The sequence below is a fragment of the Gopherus flavomarginatus genome, chromosome 8 (genome assembly GCF_025201925.1).
Source record: "Gopherus flavomarginatus isolate rGopFla2 chromosome 8, rGopFla2.mat.asm, whole genome shotgun sequence".
Taxonomy (NCBI): Eukaryota; Metazoa; Chordata; order Testudines; family Testudinidae; genus Gopherus; species Gopherus flavomarginatus.
The window spans coordinates 90,275,457-90,288,164 of NC_066624.1; the positions used below are offsets into that span (position 1 = coordinate 90,275,457).

The 12,708-nt window shown below is 42.9% G+C and overlaps 1 long non-coding RNA gene across 1 annotated transcript; it reads right to left on the minus strand.

The window, feature by feature from the left end:
- Nucleotides 1–202: 202 nt before the first annotated feature.
- Nucleotides 203–12,405, minus strand: LOC127057310 (uncharacterized). The gene is made up of 3 exons (XR_007776058.1): nucleotides 12,323–12,405; nucleotides 10,147–10,331; nucleotides 203–3,042 (listed from the first exon to the last, which is right to left on the minus strand). It is a non-coding gene; the product is annotated as an uncharacterized LOC127057310 (long non-coding RNA).
- Between the last annotated feature and the right edge of the window lie 303 nt (nucleotides 12,406–12,708).

Below are 12,708 nucleotides of genomic sequence, written 5' to 3' on the forward strand. Positions count from 1 at the left end.
CATTCTCACTTGAGTCAGACGAGGAAGAGGAAGAGGATGAAACTTCTGGTCCTGAACCATCAATGTCACAAGATCCACATTTTCTCCCATCCTCCTCCTCTGAACCACACCTCATAACACAAGGTGAACTGAATGACCTTGTCAGGGATTTGGAACTCCCTAAGAGTAAGGCAGAGCTGTTGGGCTCCAGATTACAGCAGTGGAATCTCCTGGCAGGCTATCAGGGCAAATGGAGCCCATCAATGCTTGCAGACTATTGCTGGACAGTGACAAGAGATGCTCCATTTAATGAATACAAGAGACAAGCCAAGAAGTGCCGAGTAGACACTGAATAGGACTAAACTATGTACATAATAGTTTTTTGCCTTTTGTTTCATAATCAATTTTATTTATAGAACCCTTTTGCTGATTTTTAAAGTGTTACATAAACAGGACAGGTGAAATATTATCATGTAAAGCAACCATAAACACATGAAAAGACCTAGGCTTACAATTTATGATTAAAACTCTACTATCTACACAATATACATAGACATAAAATGTAAAAACTTAAATATCTTAGAAACAGTAGCCAATCAGTTGTTTTAATTGTCATATTTGAATTCAGCACATCAAAATACATAATAAATATCACATTTTATCTCTGAAGCAGACGACTTCTCAAAAATTGTAGACCAGTGTTACTAGTGACCAATTATTTAGCCTCACTAATCCACAGCAGTAAACAATGTCTTCTTGTGAAAACTAGCTTCAGAAGGCACTTCATCCTGCTCAAGACTACATGCAGGAGGCCAGAGGAGAAGGGAAAAACAGACTGTCAAATGTACAAAAATAATCAGTTATTTATACTCTAGTTACCACTTTATTCCAACTGACAGAAGAAAATCTTTCCCGTCTTCAGGAAAGTGCATTTCCTGTGTTGCAGGCCTGAAGCAGATTTGTGATGACAGAATCCTCTAACACTGTGACAACAGTGTAAACAGTGCCATTTCAGCCATAAGAAGAGTATTGTTGAGTAAGAAACTTCTGGATTGGAGCTCACTTGCCAACTAGGATGAAGGGAAAAGTAGGTCTTTTATTAATCTAACTGTATCCTGTTTCAGATGTCTCTGGAAAATGTCAACTAAAAAACCCTGATATTAAAATATGTTGAAATATATAGGCTTATATTTATGCACTCTTCAAGCATGATGTATACTTGGGTAACATGATCCTCTCTTTCAATAGCTTTCATTGCTTACGCAGTTACAGAATTAGTTGGAATATATATATATCTCAGCAGCATTTTAAAAAGAGTAGTACATGCAAGTAAAATCCAATGATTTCTGGGTATTGAGTGTCTCAGTGGTAGGCTGGGAGTTCAAACCCAGCTCACATTAATTAGAGCATGTCTACACTGCAATATAAGCCCAGGGTTTGTAGAAAATGCGTTAGCAGATCCTGGGTTTGCTAGCCTAGGATTTGAGCATCTACACTCATTTATAACTCTAGTTTAGGAATTATTGAATCCTGGGTCCCAACTTGGGGCTCCAATGTCTATACTGCATTATGTGGGCTTGAGTCTAACCACCCATATCCCAGACTTCCTAGTGCTTCCCAAAATGTGGCTGCTCTATTCTTTAGTTCACGGTGCAATGTAAGAAAACTTGACTGTCCACCAAACATGACTGTCCAGAGGACAAAGAAAGTCAGCTTTTGAGATTGTGGAATACTTTCGGTGGACTTCCAGCGCACTAGTCCAGTGGGGCTGTGCCCACACTGCAAAACAATAGGGATTGAACTCTGGATACTGGTTTGATTCAGACTCTGTGGGGTCCGGGCTGGGTCCAAGCCCTGGGTTAGCGCACTTTGTGTGTTGATAGAAGGGGGATTAGGCTTGAAGCTGTGTTTACCCCTTAGGGTCCCAGAGCCTGGGCTGCAGCTCAGGCCTGGACATCTACACTGCAATTTTATAGCCCTGAAGCCTGAGCCCCATAAGACTGAATCAGCTGACCTGGCCAGTGGGAATTGTGCCACTGACTCCAGTGAAGCCACAATCTGTGTTACATGTCTTGTTGGCCATGGTCCCAATTATTGACACCATGAATCTATTACAAGTGACAGTTCTGTTGGCATTCTCAGCAGAGAGGTCAAGAATTGGCTGGGCCTGACCAATAAACTACCCTTTGAGCCTTAGAGATGATCCTTCCAGGTCAAGTTTGAGGAATGTTGCCAAAGTGGTGTGGGAAAGCTTACACTTTTGTTGTCTGTGGTGCAGTGTGTCACAGTTGCAGGACTAGCTGCACCTCTGTCCCCTTTGTGGTCTCTTTAAGTGTGCCGCTCAGGTAATAGGCCTTGTGCCTTTACCTCTCCTTGGGTGGAATTCCACAATTCTTCCACTCTTAGACAGAGTTCTGAGCTACAGCACACTGTATATCTACCTTTCTTACCTAGCTGTGTTCACGCACCCATAGTTCTTCCCTTTGGGAGTCTGTGACCAGTGACATACAGCCTTCTTAAACAAAAGCATCATTTATTTAAACAGGAGGACCAAAGCATTTAGAGAGAGAGGATTTTAAAACAACCAACCATCTAGAAGCATGCCTATCTTACCTGAAGTGTTATCATGCTCTGATGGTAACCTATGCAGGCCTACCTTCTCCAGACACCCAAAGTGTGTCTTTGGGTACAGTCCTCCCCCACCACAAAAAAAACCAATTCCCTGAGCAGCACCCTTCCTTTTGAGACGGGGTCCCTTTTTAAACTGCTGGAGTTCTTCTGATCTTCCAGCTCCCAGGCCTTGGCCCTGCTGTCAAGACCAGTTCTCTTAACACCCCTTCAGTGTTTGTTGAAAAGTGACTTATCCTGAGCCATTCTTCTTCCCTTCCTTCTTGTTTGCGCCCCCCATTACACTAAAAATAAACGAATGCAGCAGACATCCCAATAACCAAGTCAACACACAACATTCATAAATTATTACAGAGAAGCTCCAATTCCATCACACATAGATGTTTTTGGATAAACAGGGGACTTTGGTCTTCCTGGTGGTTATCATGGCATCTCCTGTGAACACAAAAAGGATCTGTTTTGCAGCAACTGAAATAGCTATTCAAAGTTGCAAAGTTGTAAGGGCTGTGAATCTAAGGACACAGTGTACTGGTAGATTTGTGAATGTGGACCTGTGCTCACTTCTGATTTCTTTGAATACTGCATTTGACAGAGTGCTTTTCATAGTTGGTGTTCCGTCTAGCAAAGCACATCAGCTGTGTCTCAAGGGCCCAGTCTCAATGTGGGAAACCATGGACACTAATGGGAGAAAATGAAGATGATCATGAATGTCGGATTCTTATAACAGCCTTGACAAAAGTTCATCCTTCACAATGGCAAAGCCGTACACAGAGCTGTGTCACAGGAGCTGTCTGAGAACACCACACTGCATAGCAGCAAACATGCTGCCTTTAATTTCATGGTCACCAAGGCTATAAACACAGTCAGTCATTCCTTTGGCTCTTGCCATATTCTGAGCCAGCTGAATTGAGACACTCTAATACATGCATTGATGTGAATTTGGACAGAGATGAGCAAATTTATTTATTAACACTGTCTGTGCCACATACAATCAGATATTTAACTGGGTCATAAACAGTGGAGGTCAGAATTAGGCTCTAGGACTAAGAATTCCAGTATGACAAGGTGTCATTGTTCTTCTATCTATTCCCTTGCTCACAGGTATTGGTCCTGTTGGGAGATGGTCAGTGACTACAGCTGACTCACTGGGTTGCATGTATGGCTTGTTAAACTCCACCCTGCAGGTGGATTTGGAGAGGGAGCAGGAGGGCAGGTCTGGACTGTGAACAGTCCGTGATGAAGATGTGTGCTGCTACTACAAGAAGAAGTCAGCTTGACTCTGCATGGTGCCAAAGATATACTTCCCCTGCATCTACTTTTACTTCTGCTTCAGTTCTTAGTCACAGGCTTGGCATCGCCTTCCTGAATAAAGCTTGATTAGCAGATGAAAGGAAATCAGATACTTCTGGGTATAGCCTTGATCCTTCCATCTCTTGTGCAAACATCTTGAGGACAAGCAGTAAGCTAGGTGTTCTGAAGCACTAGAGAGAGGCAGAGTAAAGCTCACTTCACTTCTGAAACTCTAACACTGATCTAGCATGTCACAAATCATTGTAGTGCTTTTTATAGTATGCATGGCCTCAAGAGCCAAGATTAATCCTGTCAGTCGTTCTGCTCATGGATTCTGAAGTGAACGCAACCACTGGAAAGCTCTTTTCCCCACCAGTCTGTCCTTTCCATGACAGGTGGAGTGTCCCCACCAGTTTGCATTACTTATCTATCACAGAGGAAACTGTGGTTTTGACTGGGACACTTCTTTATGCTCAGTATCCTCCAGAGTGCTGTGCAGATACATGGCCAGATGACTGTGTGTCTTAAGGTTGGATCTGGGGATTTGGCAACCAGATGTTTCAGCTCTATAGTCACCGGTCACCTGGATATTCATGCTGCTGTGTTGTTTAGATTTCCTGTGTAGCTCTTGCCATGTGTGAACAGTTCACATTCCTTAGCATATTGGTAAAGCACAAGCTGTAAGATTGCTGGTCTGCGCACTTCCATCTTGGGCATTGGGGATGTGTGTTTAGCATAGTGAGCAAGCCTTGCCTTCAGGAACAAATGTGCAAAATGAGACTGATGCCTAATACTGTGACTATTGCAGAGTGCAGTGTCACTAGGGTTTGGTCAAGAGTCCCAAAACAAATGAACCCTACAAGTTCTCAGGGCTAAAAGAACACAGGGTCTCTGGGTGAACATTAGGTGACCCACGGTCATAAGAAAAGTCAAATTCCAATCTTGCACTGATACATTCCAATATCAGGCTTCAAACAACACCTCAGCCATTAGGACATGACAATTGTACTTATTTGTGGAATTAGGTCAAGATAAGTTTTGATGATTTCTCCCAGCTGACACCAAGTTAGTTTCACCCCTGACAACTTCTCTGCAGGGACTTGTATAGTCTGCGCCTGTGAGGATTTCACAGGAGCTCAATCCTTACACTGCTACCATCCATTCATCTCACACAGCTGGCAAGCAGCCTAGCTTGCCTTTTCCATGCTATGTCTCAGCCCCAATCATGGCCACCAATCAGGAACAGGTTCTTTCTGTCTCAGCCCTTTTAAAAGTGCTGCTGCGGAGGAAAAGGGGATTCCCTGTTAGAAGAGCAGGCAGTGGCCCTACACTGCTCCTCAGCAGCCTCTGCGCTTTCTGGCCGTGTTTCTCAAGCCAAGGAAATGGCCAAACCGCCATGCCTCACTATGGGGAAGAAAGTGGACAGCCTGCTGCACCAAGAGCCAGCAAAGTCAGCTCTTGTTCGCGGGTCCTCTTCTTTCCCTATGACTGGAAAGTATTGGGACTGGTTAAACCATGTGCTCAGATACTACGGCGATGAGGGTCATGTAAGTACATGAAGGTGGTGGATATAACCTAGCAGCTGTTATCCTTGTCCTCTGATAAACACCTTCAGTTCTCACTGATGCTAATGGACTTTGCATGTGAGGCAGAACTTGGCTAGTCTGTGTTCAATAAATCAAATGTGGGAGCTTTAATATCAGTGTTTAACTTTTTTAAAAATTTATGGTTAAATCCTCATAGGATAATGCTGGTTGATAGATTAACATTTTATGGATTTATTACTGGCATGTACCCAGGTGAATCTTTTCACCTACACACCTATGCTTTCTGATCTCTGATTTAAACTGTTGAACTATTATGGCCAATTAAAAAGCTGTGCTTTGTCACTTACACAGCACCCAAATTGCCCAGTGAAATTAATATATTCAAAAAGTTGCTCCAATTCTAGTAACTTTTACATACAGGGAGCATTTAAAAGCATGAATTTACTGGGGTTAACCTTAGAAATATCCCCCACCCCCTGCCGTGTGTGTGTGTGTGTGTGTGTGTGTGTGAACTTTGCAATGTGTGCCAGAGGTCTAGGGACTTGTGTTTATAACATCACCATGACAACATAACACCTAATATTATTACAAGTAAGCTATAGACAATTCTCCTTTCAGATCCCCAGGCACATTTTGATTATGATCTGTAGTTCTCCCTTCCTGTACATATATATAGGAAGAGCTGAAGAGTACAGTCCAGATCCACTGTGCAGATCTGAGTGGAAAATTTTCCCTTAAAATTAACTATCAAGATTCTCAGGCTTTGGTTTATTACAAAAAAGTTGTGATTTAGTGGGACAATCATGCCAACATTCATATACTTTTCTTTTGTTTTAAATTTCTGCTAGTATCACTACATGGATTATTAATAAATCAATTTAAATCTAATTCATGATTCCTCTTATTGTTTATGCTGTTATAGTGTGCGTATACACTCAGTTTGGATAGTGAATCAATTTCACTTTTGTTTGGTCACTTTCATTTTCTGGTATTCATGTATTACCAGATGGCCTCAGGAATTGGGCTGCAAGGAGTTACAATTCCTTACATACACTTTTTACATTGGACATTTGATTGATTTTCTGTTTCTTTGTAAAGACCAGGGTTAAATGAAGCAACTGACTAGATCCTGAAGCAGGAGTAAGATGTCTAATGCATGTTGAGGTGCAAAGAGTTATCTAGGTTGCAATTTAAGCTCACTGCAATTACACCTGCAGTTGCTTAGGAGTGCAAAATTGGAAGCATTTAAAAACAATTAGCCCTAAAAAGTCCCATGATTATAATATAACCAAGATGATGTAGAAAGTTTTTGAAGAACACAACATTCACTAACAAATTTCTTCTTCTCCTAATCCTCCTCTCCCTCCCCTCAGATAACAGCAGGGGCCCCGTACTGAAGGGATGTCTTTGCTGCTGCTCTCTTTGCCCTCCTGGGAAGATCCTTTTGTATGCTTCCTCCTCCCCCTGCTCCACCCTAGGGAAGGGAATCTAATCTCACATACACTGCCCCTCCCCAATAGCCTCTCTCCAACGGTTGTTGGCTGAGGGGCAAACTATGGAGAGATTTCTCTACTAAGCTATTTAGCTAAGTAGTACATCTGAATCCATTTGCAGCACCTATGCTATGACTTCACATCCTGGGCCAAATACACCCTAATACAATGGGTTGTGACTTCAGTGGTGTGGCCTCAGTTAACCCCAAGGTGAAGCTAGCCTCTTATCTCTATGCATAGAATGTGCTGGATGAGTTGAGCATCAGTGTAAATTACAGGTTTCAGAGTGGTAGCTATGTTAGTCTGAATCAGCGAAAAGAACAAGGAGTCCTTGTGGCACCTTAGAGACTAACAAATGTATTTGGGCTTAAGCTTTCATGGGCTAAAACCCACTTCATCAGATGCATGCAGTGGAAAATACAGTAGGAAGATATATATATATACACAGAGAACATGAAAAAATGGGTGTTGCCATACCAACTCTAACAAGACTAATCAATTAAGGCAGGCTATTACATCCATTAGCATTACATCTCTTCTGGCAATAATAACTTCAACTAGTGAGTCATGACATTTCTTTACAAAAATCTTGTGAATTATTCCTGATCCAGATGAGTACTCTTCTACAGTTCAGTGATTTACAGGTATAATTTACAGCCTATTCTCCAAAGCAAGCTGATCTTTACTCACCTTTAAAGTGATCAGACAGGCAACTCAAGTGACTTTGTTTATTGGGAAAAGACGAGATGTGGCCATGGATATTTAAATGTGGATTAAGGGCACATTCTATGGACATTTTGCAAAGGGAAATTGAATCCATATGTAGATATATGTGGGTGGGCTCTTAAGAAGCCTGATGTCGTGAGCTGGAACTAATTGTAGAGGAACAGCAGCTGAGTACTTGCCCATGGACTGGTTACAATTTATTCCTATCAAATAAAATATTAGTGGTCCCGCCACAAATGAAACCAAGTTTCAGATGAGACTTTCTTTCCCATGGACTTCAATAGTGGAAGATCAGGCACCAACAGCTTACTTGTGGGAAATGCTGAGGACCCAAAACTGGAGCCAGGATGCTCAGCCCCTCCTAGGAGTTGCTTGGCAAAGTGTGTGCCCAGCTCTCCAGTATAAAGCCTTGGGGCTTTCTTCTTAGGAAAACCTGCTCATTTCTAAAAGGAAGGAAAGAAAACAGCCTGTGAAGAAGTTTAAATATCAGCCACGAAGCCTGAAATTAAACTTAAACCATAGTTCCATTGTATACTGGAGAGCAAGTTTCTTTGAAGCGTGTGGTGTATCCATTGTTAATTTAGGTAGAAGTGGGGTCGGGAGGGCTCATTTTGCCAAATTTACCCATTCAAAATCATGGTCATGTCTCATGAAATCCACACCTGGCTGCAGAATTGGGCTCCACAAACTGCACTTTCATTTTAGAAAAACAAATTTTCTACCCATATGGCGACAAAGAACCTTGACAATGAAAACCAAATATAACTGGTGCAGTGTCGTCTTCTTAAGTCTGCAGACAAATTGAAACAATAGCTCTGCTATGTGAATTTGCAGCATTCATCTCAGTGGATTGACTCTGAAACCCAAAGATGACAGTTTAAATGTCAGTATTAACTATTTCAGTATTAGCTTTGAGCAGAAACATCCCACTAATGAGCTTATCCCAGACTGCCTCCCCACGTACCCAAATCTCACCTCCGCTTTCTAAACTTCCAGCTGCCAAAACCTCCAGCTTTTTCCCCAGGAGACCTTGAATGCTGCTGTTGTGTGGTCTCACTACAGAAATCATTGACATGTCAGAAACAAAATGTGAAGATAGCATAAAAAACTGAAACTAATCTAAAATTAACACAGGCTACGGTGTGTAGGGTGAACAGACAGCAAATGTGGAAAAACAGGATGGGGGTGGGGGGTAATAGGAGCCTATATAAGAAAAAGACCCAAAAATCGGGACTGTCCCTATAAAATGGACATCCTAACTGTGTGGATTGTATTCATTTTCATATTTAATCTAGCAGAGACTGTCTACTACTGTTCGGAGAGTGCTTAACACAAAGGGGCTTTCTTCTCAGTTGGTCCCCTACAAATAAATACGTAATTCCAAATTGGGTCTGAAATATTCCAAAAGGGGCTGGAAATTTTGGGAGCCCAGCTTGAGACACTTTAAAGGCTCCTGTTTTTTAGACATTACTAAGCATCTACCCTCTGCAAGTCAAACCCTTTTAAGATGCCTCAACTTGAACACCCCAAAATGGAGGCACTTAAAATCACTAGTCACTTGGAAATGTAAACCTGCATTTAAAGGGGATCAGGCTGTTGTGAGATTGCCAGTCTGCCCCCCTGAGAACTGCAGAGTCGAGCAATCCTGCTGAGGCAAATCAGACGGCTTGGCAAGGAGAGCACAGGAGGGGCTGTCAGCATGGTTTCGCCAGCTAGTGCAGAATTCAAAACCATGGTGGTTTCAGTTGGCTCTGGTAGCAACCTGAGTTCTGAGCTGCTGTATATTTGTTTTTCTGTTTTATTCCTCTGGTAGCCTTGGAAGCAGGGGAAGAATGACTTTCAAACAAGCATGGACTCCCACTTAGCTAGGAAAACATGTTCTTTATTATTTCCCTTGGAAAATGATGGTTTAGATTAAAAAGAAAAATGTTTAGCAAACATCTGAAAGAAAGCACCACTGAATTCTCCTAGCCCTAGGCCTAGCCCTGGAGATAGACATTTAATTAAGTATATGTCAAATAATAAACTACAAAAGACCTGTATAAGATGATATCATCGGGGTGCCATTTAGCCATCCGCTCAGGGGCCATGGAATGGCCCCAGCATGGCTGTGATGGTCCTATCAGGCAGTGGGGTTTGAGCAGCAGCAGAACAAGGATAAGAGGATCAGAGTGGGGTTCTGGGAAGCGGTGTGTAGCCCTGTGCAGAGCAGCAGTTGGAGGAGAGGGATATAGTTCTTCCATCTGCCGTTACTGTGCCAGCACATTATGGAGCTGTGTGGTGATTCTTCCAGCTGAGGAAAATAGCAGGCTAGCGTGGTGGCCCTGGAGCTAAGCCAGTCCCTGCTTGTGGATTGGAGTGGATTCTACTTTCCTCTAGCCCCTACCGCCCTCACCATTCCCTATACAAAGCCAGTTTGCTGAGCTCTGTGTGGGGTGGTGGTGCTGGTACCTTTCATTATAGCAGAATATGTGGAACTTTACCTTTTGAAATGTGGTGATCTGTCACTGTAATCAGAGGCTTTTCATGCGACCAGCCGTGCTAGAGTTCAGGGGCCTGTGTGCTTCTACAGAAGGAGATGGCAGGGAAGGGTGTTCTTAGCAGATAATTAAACTTGGAAATACCTGTTCAGCTGTATTTACTGGTGACTTTTCAAAGACTTTCGGCTCTGGGAAACAAAAAGGCATCTTAATTGACAGATCTGCTTCCTGAGCATATTCAGAATTGGGGACAAACCCAAGTGCCTACTGCTTTCTACTCCTGTTAGCATGGCAGAGACCACGTAGCTAAAAATGAGCTGGATTCTGTTCCTTCTTGTCCATCAATAAAATACCTTAACAGGCTCCAATTACTTATATCTACTGAAGACAAATGGGGTTGCACAAGTGTCTTTTGTTAGCAGAACCTTTAGTACTGGTCATGTGCAAGAAGGAAAGCACCCAACTTGACCACTCAGCTCCCAGGATGGCAGATGTGGGGTGGGGAGAATTTTCCTTGTAAACTCCAAATATCTGATGTGGAAATCACTGGGGACAATAAACCTGGAACTCCACAATGCCATTTCATAGTTGATTTGCAGAGCTGAATGGCATTCTTTCTCCACACACACTGTTCAGATTTAGGACCTTGAATATTCCTGATTGCTTTAAAATGTGATAGTTTTCATCTTCGCCCTTATTTGAAAGATGGCCTAAAGGGAGTGTCTGGCTTCATCTGAACCACTTGGGGATAGCTGCATAGACTGAGACCCATTAGCCCTGAGCACTCTCGCTATGCAAAAGCAGTAGAATTTTTCAAGAAGTAAGTTTATAGAGCAATTGCTGAACAACTTGGGTGATGGGACAATGTGCTAGATGGTGTACGGATAGGCTGGTACAACCCAATAGCACATCCAATGTGGTCCAGTGAGTAGGGCCCTGGATGGGCAGTCAGGAGACCTATGTTCTATTCCCAGCTGTGCTAGCGATCTGCTGTTTGCCCTTGGCTGAGTCGCTTTCATCTCACTGGGCCTCTGTTTCCTCTCCTGCCCTTTGTCTGTCTTGTCTATTTAGAGTATTATCACTGGGACAGGGACTTTCTCTCACTGTCTTGTACTTGCCTGGCATTATACAGACCTGATCTCTGTAGGGGCCTGCAGACACTAATGTCATACAATACACTTGGGTATTGAGCTGCACTTTCCACATTCACAGTGGGAGCCAGGGTGGCGTGCTGCATCATTTTTAGGTAACCTTTCAACTGGCATTGGAATGTGCAAGATCTGTATCAGTACCTAGAGGACAAGTCCGGCTTAGTCAGACAGGCTGTGTGCGCTTGTAAATGGCAATGATTTAAATGTGCATTGAATTTAAAATTTAATAAGATTCCTTATTAATTAAATATTAACTGATTATTTAAAAACAGATTTAATGAAGATTAACCTCCAGGAAGGAGATAAGCATGAGCACTTAGCTAGACAACAGCTGTTCTTGATTAGGGCTGTGAGAACTTGTGAAAATTACCCTTCCTTTGCATGCAGACTCTTTCCCAAAGAAAACGATCCTCTTAGCTCTGCCAGTTTTTCTGCTTAACCTGGAACTCTTGTGCTGGCAACTGGGAGGACCTATGGAAAGGCTGCATGTGTCTGGTACAATTGCACCTCATCAATACATATGTTCGTGATCACCTAATATTATTAATTTCAATCAGCTGTCTGTTAAATCTGACAGTAAGAAAGGATTTGGAGACCATTAACGTAAGATGTTGCCAAAACTGCTCTCCGCCACTGCATACAGAGCTAGTTAGCATATTTAGCACACATTGGGTTAAATCCTGCCTATAAGCTCTGTCCTGAGCTCAGGAAGGAGACCCTTTGTGTACCCAAGGGTTGTGGAAGAAGTCATGACAGAAAGTCATTAACTGCAGGGGTCCCAGGGTGAACATAGTACGTAGGGGGTCTTGATGCTTCTGAAGGGTACCAAGCACTGTCAGACACCTCACAAACACCTGCCCTTTTGTGAGGAAGCTGTGTCTGTGCCTGCCAGGTGTCAGCTTCCCAATTCCACTGGCCACAGGCAACACAAGCCCTCTCCCTAGGCCTACGCAACCTGCCACACCCAAGCCCTCCGAGAATCAGCCTTGAGTGTTGAGTTTTCAGTCCCTGGTCCACTGGTTGCTTACAGTAGTCACAGATTTGCTACTTCCAAAGAAGCCATATGCCCCAGCTTGCCAGTTCTATCACAGATCACTGCTCCACTTAGCACACAGCACTGAGATATGTTTGTAGTGAAAAGAAGTAAAAGTTTATTTTAACAAAGTAGATATTCAAGTAGTAGCAAGTAGAAGTATTGGGAAATCATAACACACATTCTAGAACCTAGACACTCTTAACTAGACACTTACTTTCTTAGAGAGCAATGCTCACCCAAAGTCCTTGGCTGTGATCTTCTGTTCGTGGACTGGGAGTCAGTCAGGAGACCTATGTGTTATTCCTAGTTCTGTCACTAACCTGCTGTTTAACCTTGGCTGAGTTACTTTATCTCATGAGACCTCATTTTCCCCTCCAA